Raw genomic sequence first — 12,871 nt, 5'->3', positions numbered from 1 at the left:
GGTTGTAATAGGAATCCAGCCATAGACCACACATCAATGACTGAGCACAATGTCTCCCAGTAAAACTTTATAAAAACAGCTGGCCAGCAGGTTTGTTCCAGGGGTTCTAGCCTGGTGGTCCCTTGATTCACACCACTCAACCTTATGAAATGTTTGTTTGTGTAAAGTGATCTCTGAGGAGCAATGCAAAGTTTCATACAGATTATTTCACAGATGATATCTCTAGAAAATCCTCAATGATTGCATCCTCCAAATAAACTGATAGGCTGTTTTGACCTCAACTTCAGTCTCTACAAATAGTCCTGTGTAAGTGCTTTTAAGTTAAATGTAAAAAGAATCACTGACACTCTAATTAGTCCAGGGGCTGACTTGGCAAACAAAAGCTGGTGAGGTGGATGGGGTCAAGAAAGAGAAAGAGAAATGTAATGTCTTGCAGTTGAAATGTTTAAAGGCTGACATTTTAATAAAAAATATATCAAATCATAGCATTCAAATGCTATTCTATTAAAATGGCCCCACAAAAACTGATGAAAACAAGTAATTCTCCAGCATCTTTAAATCACGTGACTGCCTTAAGAACCCTTTGAACAAACCTTTCTCCAAAACAAAACAAACAAAAAATCTGAACGTTAACAAAATAATTACTTGGTAATATTAATTTATAGAAAGTTTTCTACTCTGGCTTTTCTCCATTCTATCAACCTCTTTCGTTTACACCAAGTTCTTTCTTAAACCCCCTCTCCCCATGTTGCCTTTTACTTCATTGTAACACAAGCTTTAACATAAAGACCTAGACACACTCACACGCCAACTCCTGTGGGTCTGGATGTATACCTCTCCGCTGCGGGAGAAGGACTGTCTTTTTATTTATTTAATTTTTTTGCATCCCATTTTTTACAGCCTGTTACTGTCATTTGGTGTTTGACTGTTATCATTATAAAAGATACCGGCTTTTCTACTTTGTTATTTGTAGCATTATCTCATGTTTTACAACATCTTTGAGCAACACGCGGGGCACATGAAATATCACTCGTGGAAAGTTCTCGATGGTATTAATGCATAAAAAAGAATGTGGTTCCCTCTCCACTGTCTCTGCCCAGCCAAAAGCTGATGAACAGCCAATTTTCCTTTATCACATTAGCACAGCCATGAGGGAAACCCATTTGTTCTAGTCAGCTACACTAAAGATACTATTACCAATCTAACATATACATGTTTTATATCAGCAGTATTCTCAGAGCATGAGCGCGCCGGCCATATATTAACACTAGCATGACAGTTTATTTAAGAAAAGAAAATTGTCTCTGTAGAGGGACAGAAGTTAGAAATGTATGGCGAAAGCTCAGTGTCACTGGTCTAATAAAGGCAATAATTCTCCGGCTTGCTTTATGGCAGGTAACACTCCTGTGACGGTTCTGTCATATCATTCAAATAGAAATGTTGTCTTTACAAGTTTAAGTGCACCTTTATTTGGAGGCAGATAGAAAGCATGCTTTTGATTTTCTGTGCTCACTGTATTATATCTGCAGTCAAGAGTTCAGGACCTTCTTCTTCCCTTTTTTTTTTCTTCTTTTCTTTTTTATCGACTCATCACATATTTGCTTAGTGGAAGGATTCGGTGTCACATACAGTGCATCCCAGGAGGAGGTTTTCACTTCCCTGGTGCTTAAGAAATGATTAAGGATGATCCCAAGACACTCTGGGCCGCCGTTCCTTCCCCTACCGAGCGCCTTGCTGTAAGTAGGATGACCTCTTCTTTGGTGCTCCGTGCCGTGTGTTACATGCAAGATTCTCTGAACGACTTTGCAATTCTGGTTCGGGGGCCCATCCCAGGAGAACCGAGAAGGCGAAGGTGGCTTTTTGCAATAGCTCATTCCGATGACCCCCTTGCCAGTTATTTAGGGGAATAGACATCTATGCGATAGAATCCCTGATTTGTGAAAAGAAAGCCCTTTGTGAAAGCCCTTTCCCGCCTATCTCATTCTCCGCCCCTGTGAGAATAAGGGAGTTCACCCACGTTCCTTGGTGTGGCTGGAAGGAACAAAGTGGTAGAATCAGTAGCAGCTGCAGAAAAGCCTGAGACCTTTCATAAGAAATGCAAAATCACGCTGGAAATAAAGATACAGGGGAGCAGGAAATTCTCACGCCTTCATTCTCTCGGGGTTTCACAGTTTAGTTTAACCTTGTCAGTCCGGTTTGTATCCCTGGGATAGAACGTACACACTCACTTGAGCACAAGAGTGTGTTAGATTTTTTTTAAAGTACAATTCCGGGCCATTCTTATGTGAGTGTAATTCACAATTCCAGAAAGTCACACAGTAGATATCTGAGAAACTACCAAGGGGAAAAAAATGCAACCGAGTCCACCTGTATTACAGTCACTGTGCACATCATCGGTGCCACTGCCAGGTCAAATCTCTGTTGCTCTTCTACGCCTGCTGGCCTCCAGCACCAAGAGGAACTGCTGATGGGCGGGGAAAACCCTGCTGGAGTACCTGCTCTGGCTTCCTCGCCTGGGAAATCGTTTATAATTTTCCTGTCACCTGTATACTCCCAATTTACATTTAACTCAATGAGGCCACCCCTGTACCCACACTGGCCCTATGAGTTAGACCAAGAGAATGAAATCATGACCCTTTCTCTCAAGGAGCCCAGATGTACCAAACAGCAGAGTAAGGCTTCTCAGACTGCCCCTCTGCAATGCTGTTACCCCAAAATGAGGACCCGGAAGTTCCATCACTCCAGTATTCTGCTTCTGCGGGTTTGGGGAACCCTTTCGTCTTTGAACTGTGCTAGATGAACGGAAAGATGCCACCTTGTAACTTCAACGCATAAGCCCCAGCTCTAACCACTGAGATCTCACCCAACAATCCGTACGCCTTTTCCATGACAGAGTCTGTGCAGGTGCAAAGAGAGCTGTCTTTCTCCCATGTCTCCGGGACGTATGTGTTTAGTTTCTGCAATGTTCTCCATACGGCATGGTTTGGGGTCTCTCTCCTCTTAAAATGTGGCTCCAGAAATACTCAAATCTCTACGTGCGATCTGACTTGCCAAATTAAAACAGATGATCGCCTTAATCTAATCCAAAATGGCCTGCGAGATTTTTGGCAATGACATCACGCAGCCCAAAGGGATACATTCAGTAGAGCTGACGATTGGCTAAAATATTGCCTTTCCCCCCTCACTGCTGAGGCACGGCGCCCCGCCCTGTCCCCTGTCCCTCGGCAGCTAGTTTTCTGGAGCGAAGGACAGGGCTTTATATTTATCCACCTTATAGTTCATCCTGCTCCATCCAGCCCATCGTGCTGGGCTGTCAAAATCTTTTTGAACGCTCCGTCTGTCATCTGAGTATTTACCATCCACCCTGATCTGTGTCATTTGCAAATTTGATGAGCGTGCCCTACGTGCCGGGCAGATGCTCGATAACTACGAACTGATTGATTGACTAATTGATACTCCAAAAATAAAACCACCAACACAATCTTCGCTGGGTCACAATTCTGAGCAATGAAAGGGTACCATTTTTGAAGAGATGAAATATGTCACATGGGGACTCTTCGCCTTTGGCAGAGTGACCTTGCTCCTCACTGACATGAGTCTTCCTCTAATTATTAAATTATAAATAAATCCTCCAGTCTATTCCATTTCCACTATTAAGTCATATATATATGTGTGTGTGTGTGTGTGTGTGTGTGTGTGTGTACACACACACACACACACACAAAAAATAATATAAAAAACACAGTAGAAGCAATTAATCCTGGAAGGTTGCTTTGGCAGAAATCAATCACAGGGGCTGTCCACAGATACCTGAGATGCGCACATGTCCTCATTCCTACGCTGAATCACTGAGCAACTGCTTTTAGCTCCTTGCTCTTTGACTGTAGGAAAGATGCATAGGAAACTGTCTTCATACACAGACATGGTCCTCAAATATGTATCTTATTTGTTTTGATTTATCATTTCCCATGAGCCCATATATTTTAACACTCAGTCCTCTCTCTCCTTGGATCCCCATCTCCCAGGACTCCCGTCCACGCACCGCCCCCCCCCCCCACACACACACACACTTTTGATTTTTCCTCTCTGAGCAACTCAGGCAAGCCGGGCCCGGGCAGTGATCTATGCCTAAGTGCGTCACATTCTCCGAGTGCCTGTGATGCTCTGGGTTGGCTGTTCTCCCCAGGTATCTATTCAAGCTCTCCATATATGACAACTTCCTACCAGCAAGCCTCCAATGCAATCCATCTCTAAAAATTTAATAGAGGGATGCAAGTAGTCTTCTTTGTCCTGGCTTGGAGGGATATGAAACTCTCATGACCGCTTCTTCCCAAACTATTAAATTCCTCTCTTCCTCTCTCTACTTCAAAAAAGAAAGGCTATTACTTTACACATACAGATGATGGAAAACCCGGCAACGGTCTGATTTACTGTCCATTTCCTAGGTGATAGGGAGAGACCCGAATCGCTTTCTGTAGATACTGCAAATCCAGAGGAGAGGTCCTACTCTCAAAATAGATCCAAAATCCACTCCCTGCTCACCACCTCGCCGGCTACAACCCTGGCTGGCGCCACCACCACCTGCTCCCTTAGATTTTTGCACTGGCCTCCTAACTAGCCTCCCAGATACTCTCTGTGAGCACCAGACAGCAGCCCGAGGGTTCTTGGCTAAACCAAAATGAGAGCATGTCAGTCCTTTGCAAAGAGACCTCCAATGAGTTCTCATCCAAAGTAAAAAAAAAAAAAGTTCTACAAGCCCTCCCCAGTGCATCTCCTGTTACCTCGGGCTTATTTCCTAGTAGTATGGCCTATGCTCTCTGTTCTGGCTACACTTCCACCTTCAGATATTCCAGGCTCTTATTTTCCTCAAATCCTTGTATTTTCTATTTCCACTCCTTGACACTGTTTCTACAGACACTTGCTGGCTTATTCCTTCACCTCCTCCAGATATTTTCTCAAATGTCACTTTAGCAGCTCTCCTCGCTACCCAATCTAAAATTACAGCCTGTGATCCTTGCTAACCCCCTATCGTCTGCAAGTATCCTCTTTACCCACACCTAACACACTGCATATTTTCTTTTTCTTTTTTATTGTTAGCCCCCTTTCCCTGCCCGGAATATATACTCCACAAGAGGTTTTTCCTTTTCTTTCGCTGTGTTGTTCATTGCTGTTCCCTCATTTCCCAGAAGAGTAATAGTAGCAACTTTTAGGAACCCATTAAATTTTCATCTAAACTCAGTAAAGTATGGAAGTGGGAGAAGATAGGGAGTTGTAGGAGAAGGGTGAGGCACAAGAAACAAGAAAATGGGAAGATGCTTCAAAGTTACCCCAAGTCTTCCATTGTGCTGATCACTCCTCTGTGGTGAATTTTAAATCACCTCTCCCACTCTTTCCCAAATCTTTGCCAGTTGTTTAAATCTCTTTAAACTGTAGCGATAAAGTTGCATACAATTAAGTCAACTGAAGCCTGAAGAAGGATAATAAAGATGGGTTTCTGTTTCCACTACCAGGGAGTGAGCCAAGGCCCTGCCAGGATGTGAACTCACTCCTGACCCACGTCAGAGGGTCATCAATCAAGGTCTCAGCACGTAGATGGACGTACAGGAGATCATTCTGTGAACAGTCCAAAACCTAACCCGTGCCAGGACTCGACTGATGTCTTAAAGATCCTGAGAGTCATTTGTAAGTTGAAATGGAGTCCTGCCAACAGTTAGTTTCCTTTCTTTTATCCCCTTCACAACAACAAAACCTGAGATGGTGTCATCAATTTGGGCAAAGATTTGGGGGAAAGAGGTAATTTAAACATTCACATTACCATCTAAAGAACGTAGTGCTAGCAATTAGATGACCAGATTCAAGCAATAAGCTTTCAAAACAATAATATGTAGCAGTTACAACAAACCCTGACATCCATTTTTTTAAAGAAAATGTTTCATTGATTATAGAGAGGAAGGGAATGGGAGAGATAGAAACATTAATGAGAGAAACATCACCAATCAGCTGCCGCCTGCATGCCCCCTACTGGGGATCAAGCCCACAACCTGGGCATGCGCCCTGACTGGGAACAGAACCAGCGGCCTCTTGGTTCATGAGTCAGCGCTCAACCACTGAGCCACACCAGTCAGGCTCTGGCATCCATTTTTTAACGACTTTGTTTCTACTTCCCATTTTCACAATTTACTTGGATAAGATTTTCTTGGGTAAAGCTGACCTGATTTAAAAAAAAAAGTCCTTCAATGCAGACCAAATTTTTCTGCATGGAGTATCCCATGCAAATTAAACTACCCAAGACCAACATTATGCCATTTAGGCGATTTTCTTCAGATACGGAACATTATATAATTACTAGAGGCCTAATGCACGAAATTTGTGCAAGAGTAGGCCTTCCTTCCCCAGGCTGCCGGCACTGGCTTCCCTCTGGCACTCAGGACCTGGGCTTCCCTTCGGCACCCGGGACCCGGGACCCAGGACCCGGGCTTCCCTAGCAGCCCCGGCTTCGTCCGGAAGGACATCGAGTCTAATTAGCATATTATGCTCTTATTATTATAGATGATTATAGATGAGACCAGAAGTTTGGGGTATAAGAGTGGTGGGAGTCCAGCCTGCCGTCTCCAGGCAGGCTGAAGCACGTCAGCAGTTACTGCGGTAGATGCTGTCCGGGAAGAGACTTCAGCAGGCAGACACTGGATCTATTAAGCACTCAACAAGACCCTATGCAGATCCTCAAGTGTTAAAGTCTATTTTAAAGCAACACTTTCAAAATGTGCCACAGGGTTTCCAATGCCCTGTGCTAATAGAGACAGAAGTGAAGGACCTTACTTAAACATTTAACCTGAAAGGACGTCTCCACCCGCCCTCCCTCCTCTTCCCTCTCCCCCATTATTACACTGTCTGCATTAGGGATGAGGAGGCAAGATTCTGGTGTGAGAATCCAACGCCAATGTCTCCTTGAGTCCATCAGGCTTTCCTGGTCCTCTGACCTTCTCTTTTGTCCAAATCTCCTGAGAATCAAGCCTGAGTCACACAGTAACTAGCTGTCAGCCAAATAGCATTATGGGAAAAGGGGGAAAGTCTTTGCCCAGAATTAACTACCTTCTGGCATGATCCAGTTACCTGGATGTTTACAGTAAAAAAACAACAACAAAACAATTCTATACATTCAACTCAGGGAATATAATTACTACCATTATCCTCTTTAAAAAACAATCTAACTTTCATGTACGATACGGACGCCCAAAGTGTGTTTCCAAGATGATAAGTCAATGAAACAAATGTACAGCAAAGTACTCATAATTTTTCTTTTTTAAAAATTTCTTTATTGTTTAATGTATTATATACATCTTCCTTTTCCCCCATTGACCTCTCCCTGGCTCCCCCCAACCCTCAGCACATGCCCTCACCCTCCTGCCCCCAGTATGTGTTCATTGGTTATGCTCATGTGCATGCATACAAGTCCTTTGGTTGATCTTTTACCCCCTCATCTCCCACATTCCCTCATATGTTGGACAGTCTATCCGATGCTTCTACAACTCTGGTTCTGTTTTTGTTCATCAGTTTATGTTGTTCATTATATTCCACAAATAAGTGAGACCCTGTGATATTTATCTTTCTCTGACTGGCTTATTTAGCTTCTAGGAATATATCCCAAGAAAACAGAAATACCAGTCAGAAAGGACATATGCACCCCCTATGTTCATAGCAGCACAATTCACCATAGCTAAGATTTGGAAACAGCCTAAGTGCCCATCAGCAGATGAGTGGATTAGAAAACTGTGGTACATCTACACGATGGAATACTATGCTGCTATAAAAAAGAAGGAATTCTTATCATTTGCAACAGCATGGATGAAACTGGAGAGCATTATGCTAAGCAAAATAAGCCAGTCAGAGAAAGCTAAATATCACATAATTTTTCTATAAATGTTTTTTCATTCTCAGGTGACCACTCTAAGTGATACTTAAGCATCTCCTCTTTAAGGCTTTTATCTTTCACTGGAAATCCAGTAAAGTTGGGTCCTTTGGTTCTGCTGCTTCTTGGTTCTTGCTGACAGTAACCAACTAACTTGGCTGCTTTTGTCGTTTTGTAATGTAAAAAGTGCCCCACTCTTTCTTTGTACTTTAATATTTTGCCTTCAAATAGAAATTGCAAATGCACAAAGGGATTCCCAGTTACTTAAGACTCAGAGGATGCATTTTTACTGTGAACATAGTGAACAAGAAAACGCCTCACTGCCACCATGAAAGCAGCTTTCTGGCCTGTCGCCAGGCATTTGCACGGGCCGGTTCCCAGGCAGAGCGAAATGCAAATGCCATGTTAACAGAGAGAGGAATCAAAGAGTGACATGGAGGACAAGCCGAGCACAGTCTATCTGCATAGTGCTCCACAGTCCACGGCAACATCTACGCAGCTGACACCCCTGTGAATCCCTGCTGCTCTTCCTGTGAGGGAATGCCGGCCTTTTGTAACTAGTCAGGCAGGACTTTTCTTGCCTCCCAATGTATTCTTCAAGCAAAGGGACAGTGAAATCACTTTGTTTAAACACAAATCTACTTGAATTTTCTCTGACAATTTTTCACAAAGCTGTATGTGATTCAGTACAAGGGTAAGAATGTAAAAAGTAGAGACACAAGCAGAGAAAAACAATTAAGAGGAACTATGGCCCCATTTTTTCAGCATCTATTACATGTAAAATGAGGGCAAGTTTCTTGATGAAATTGATCAGTTTTTAATTGCATATTAAAATCAATAAATTCCAAGGTTTCCACTCCCAGTGCCTATATATACATATACATATATATATGTATATATATAAATATATATATATATAGATAATATTGAGGTGGGAAAAAATGAAATAAAATCCTGTGAATACCATTTAAGTCGTACATAAATGAACACTACCATTTATCTTATGTTTTATCACTCAGCTGTTACTTATAACATAGGGAAATGGCAAATCACTCTTTAATGGAATTAAGGAATTAGTCCTTGTATGGTAAAATAGTCCAGGTTAACCCAAGATACTTCTACCAACAGATAACTCATCACACCCAATGACTTAGCTAGCACTTCTTCAAGAGTTACATTTACTAAATAGGACTTTTCTAATTAGCATAAAACAATTTAAATCCTCGTTCTACTATTTCATCAGGAGAAAATTCTTAATCAGATAGTAAGTTCTTAACCTGCTTCCTCTGCTCCATTTATAAACTCTCCATTAATTTCATGCTCAAAAGATTTATAGCTAATGGAACAGAAAGTAAATGCACACCTTAAATAATTGCCCTATTTTCTTCAATGCAAATACTAGTCACATCCCTAATGAGAAAAGTATGATGTTTCTAAATGCACTAAAATGTTGCCTCTAACACATTTTTATTTACAGAGAACAGTTTTTCTATATATCATTCCCATCAGACCCATTGGAAATCATTTCGTTTTTATTTTAAAATATAGTCAAGCATTTCCACCTAATGCTCAGGTATCAGGTGGACAAAATAATAGTGACTTGCATTTACATCTTATTTCTCAACTGTCAGTACATTTACTAGCTGTCAGTAAAAGGGAAAAAAAATTGACTGTCAGTTTTAGAAAAGAGTGAGACAGAGAAAGTATACCAGTAAATGTGGAGAAAATAATTAATATATTTTTATCAACTTTTGCATGAGTGTTTCTTCTGTGTGAAATGCAAACTATATAATTTGAATTGTTTGATGTCTTAAAGTCTCAGATTCTAGAAAAGATGGAAATGCATGAGTAGAACAGGTTTGCTTTGAAATCACTACTTCAAGGAAGGGTGAGTCTGATGCAAACACAATTCTCATTCGCCGAGTTAAATAAAGGATTCCAGAGCTTTGCAGAGTTATTTGCACAGAACTTAGGCTCAGGTTATAAGATCTCTATGTTCTTTAAATTTCCCAGCCAGAATCTTAATGAATTTAACATAATTGAAAAGTTCGGAATTTAGTATCATAAGATTGAATTCACACAGTAAGTGCACCTCTTCCTGAACATAAAACCCCAAGTCTTAATTATTTTCCCAATCTAAATATTCAGAAACAGCAACAGTTTATTTGTTTGTTTGTAAAATATGTTTCTATTGATTTCAGAGAGAGGAAGGGAGAGGGAGAGGGCGATAGAAACATCAATGATGAGAATCACTGATTGGCTGCCCCCTGCACACTCCTATTGGGGATTAAGCCCAAAACCTGGGCATGTGCCCTGACTGGGAATCAAAACATGACCTCCTGGTTCATGGGTCAATGCTCAACCACCGAGCCACACTGGCTGGGCAGAAACAGTGGGTTTTGTTTTGTTTTTTAAAGTGTACTGGGTTATATGTATGTTATTGTTCAATGAAAACATTTCAGAATGTTTTTAAAACCATATTCATTTTAAAGGGGTAAGCACTCCTGAAATGGATAATTCTATCCCTAAGGTTCAAGGAGAACAGAGGGACCTCAATGCCGACAGAAGATAAACAAAGAGCGATATGGCAAGTAGACATGGAGATACTTTCTCGCTATTCACAATTACACACCCCATTTTGAAGACTAGGTTTTTAGAGATGTAAGAATTCTCCCCTCACTTGAGCAATTTCACGCTATAGTGTTGCAACTGCTCATCAAGGAAACACTTTAAATTAATCACCACTGATTGGGTTTGGTGAAATTAAAGCTGGACTGCATGCAAGTTATTTTTCTTAAAACAATGAAATGGAGCCATTACAGCAGTCTGTCCAGAGGTAACAAGTGGGCTGGAGAAAACATCAGCTGAGGATATATTTAAATACAGATTTACACATGCCGTATTAGGGAAGGTAAAAACAGAATATGAAATAAACATTAGGCATCAACTCAGAGCTCACTGTCAAGAGCACGCCCAAGCTTCTCGCCACCGAGTTCAGCTGAAGGTAACTATCTGTCAAATGTAATCTGTGCGAGTGAATATGCTTAAGCTGGGGCTATGAATCAACCAAAATTGCTCTGGTCTTATTGACATTCAATTGCGAGAAGTTGCAGCTCACCCAGCCCACTAGACAGCCTGACAACACCAGGAGTGCTTCCAGTGACAGAAGCTTTAAATATAGATGCAACTATCATCAAAACACACATGGACCTGGACTTGATGATCCTTCATAGCAGCTTTTGAAATTGGTCAGTCAGTCATCACCTGGTCATGGATGCCCTGAGATCGCATCTCTCTCCTCCCAACATCTGCCAGCTTGCTCAGTTAACAAGCCATTATTAATCTTTTTTTTTTTTTTAAGTGAATATGGGTTTGATGGGCAGGTGGAGTCCTCCTGAATTGGTGTGAGTTTCTGTGGCATTGTGCTCAACCCCACTTCCTCACTTAGCAGATCTGCCTTTTATCTCTCCTACCATTTGAGGCTTGTCCCTGATACATCTTAATAAATAATAGCCAGGCAGCATGGAGGAATCCAGAGGGTCAATTTGAGACAATGCCTTGCGGATATTTTCTGGCATGTCTTGAGTTTGCATAACCACTGCATTAGACCAACAAGAGGACGAAGGTGGTGAGGTTAAGTGACGTGCTTAGAGTTGTCTTCCCTTAGGCGCTGTGACCTCTTGGGCAGATTCTGGGGGTGCCCATGTGCTCTCGTCCTTGGTTTAACCCTGTATTGAACAGAATCCCCAGTCATTCCTTTTCTGTCAGTGCCTATCTTCCGCCAGGAATAATGTGTTGACTTCCCATCTGCTTGTGACACTGCTCACCTCTGTTAAACAGCCCCACCCTCCCCATGACTCAGTAGTCTCATCTGTACCCTCTGCACAGGGAACTCCTAAATATAATCAGTGGAAAACCCTGGACTCAGTAGGAAACCGACTGACGATGATATGTTAATTTTTAAATGATACCTAAGTACTGCCTGTCTCCTTAAGAGCTGTAGTCCAAGAGATAGTAAATAGTGAAGGATAAGTCTTTACAAAGACAAGTACAAAGCTTTCTACTTTATAAAAAAAACAACAACACAACAATAAAGAAAATCGATCCAGAATGTAGCAGGATCCTGAATTATCATGCTAGTTCCTTCTTTAACAACCTTCTTCATCTTCTCTCACCGACTCTTCAGTACTTCCCTCAAGACCGACCTTGACCTATGAAGCTACGGGAAAAAAATGGTCCTGGGATGTTAACTGAAAAAGAGGAGGGTGGTAGACAGAATTACATATGCACTAAGGAGGCTCAGTAGGGTTTGTCTTCCCTTTTTTCCTCTTTTCTATGTATTCTAAAATTTTGGTTCTATAAAGTCTGTGATTTTTTAAAAAATCTCTCCTTTATTCAGAAATTATTTCCTTCAATTCTGTACCCAACATCCAACCCGGTTTCTTTCCTTGAGGTCAGGGGCTCTGCCTTCAGTTTCTTCAGTGCCCTCAAGGCCTCATAACACGTGCTGCGCACAGTAGGTGTCTGTGGTCTTTTATACTCACAAAGGCCAAACGCCTTAGGCGAGAGGATTTGACTTGTTTACTAGGGAACTGAACATGAGGTTCTCTTCAACTCCCTCCATGTAATCACAGAAGACACCCTGGCCAGTCCTCACAGTGGCACAGGATCGTCCATTAAGCCCACTGTGGGTCCTCTGCTATTTGGTGGTAGCTCGTGTCACCAAAGAATACTGAATTAAAAAGAGGCTTCTCCATATGGTAAGAAAACATTTCCTTAACAACCTTATTTACCTCTTTTTTAAAAAGTATTATTTTCCAGCAAATACTTAAATTGAAAATGTAATTTAAAAAAATCTAAAAATACTAAAAGAATACATTAAAAAAAACAAAGATAAGAATTAAATGAGAATTCTGCAAGATACCTAAGACAACGCACATTCTTGGGGCTGAAATTCAGAAC

At 41.5% G+C, this 12,871-nt stretch overlaps 1 protein-coding gene across 1 annotated transcript in view; it reads right to left on the bottom strand.

Annotated features, from left to right (window-relative positions):
- USH2A (Usher syndrome 2A (autosomal recessive, mild)) overlaps nt 1-12,871 on the bottom strand; it is a 442,266-nt gene that overhangs the window by 417,874 nt on the left and 11,521 nt on the right. The gene's annotated exons all lie outside the window — the stretch shown is intronic.

This window comes from Myotis davidii, unplaced genomic scaffold (genome assembly GCF_000327345.1).
Source record: "Myotis davidii unplaced genomic scaffold, ASM32734v1 scaffold174, whole genome shotgun sequence".
NCBI classification, from domain to species: domain Eukaryota; kingdom Metazoa; phylum Chordata; class Mammalia; order Chiroptera; family Vespertilionidae; genus Myotis; species Myotis davidii.
This window is presented reverse-complemented; position numbering and strand designations above follow the sequence as displayed.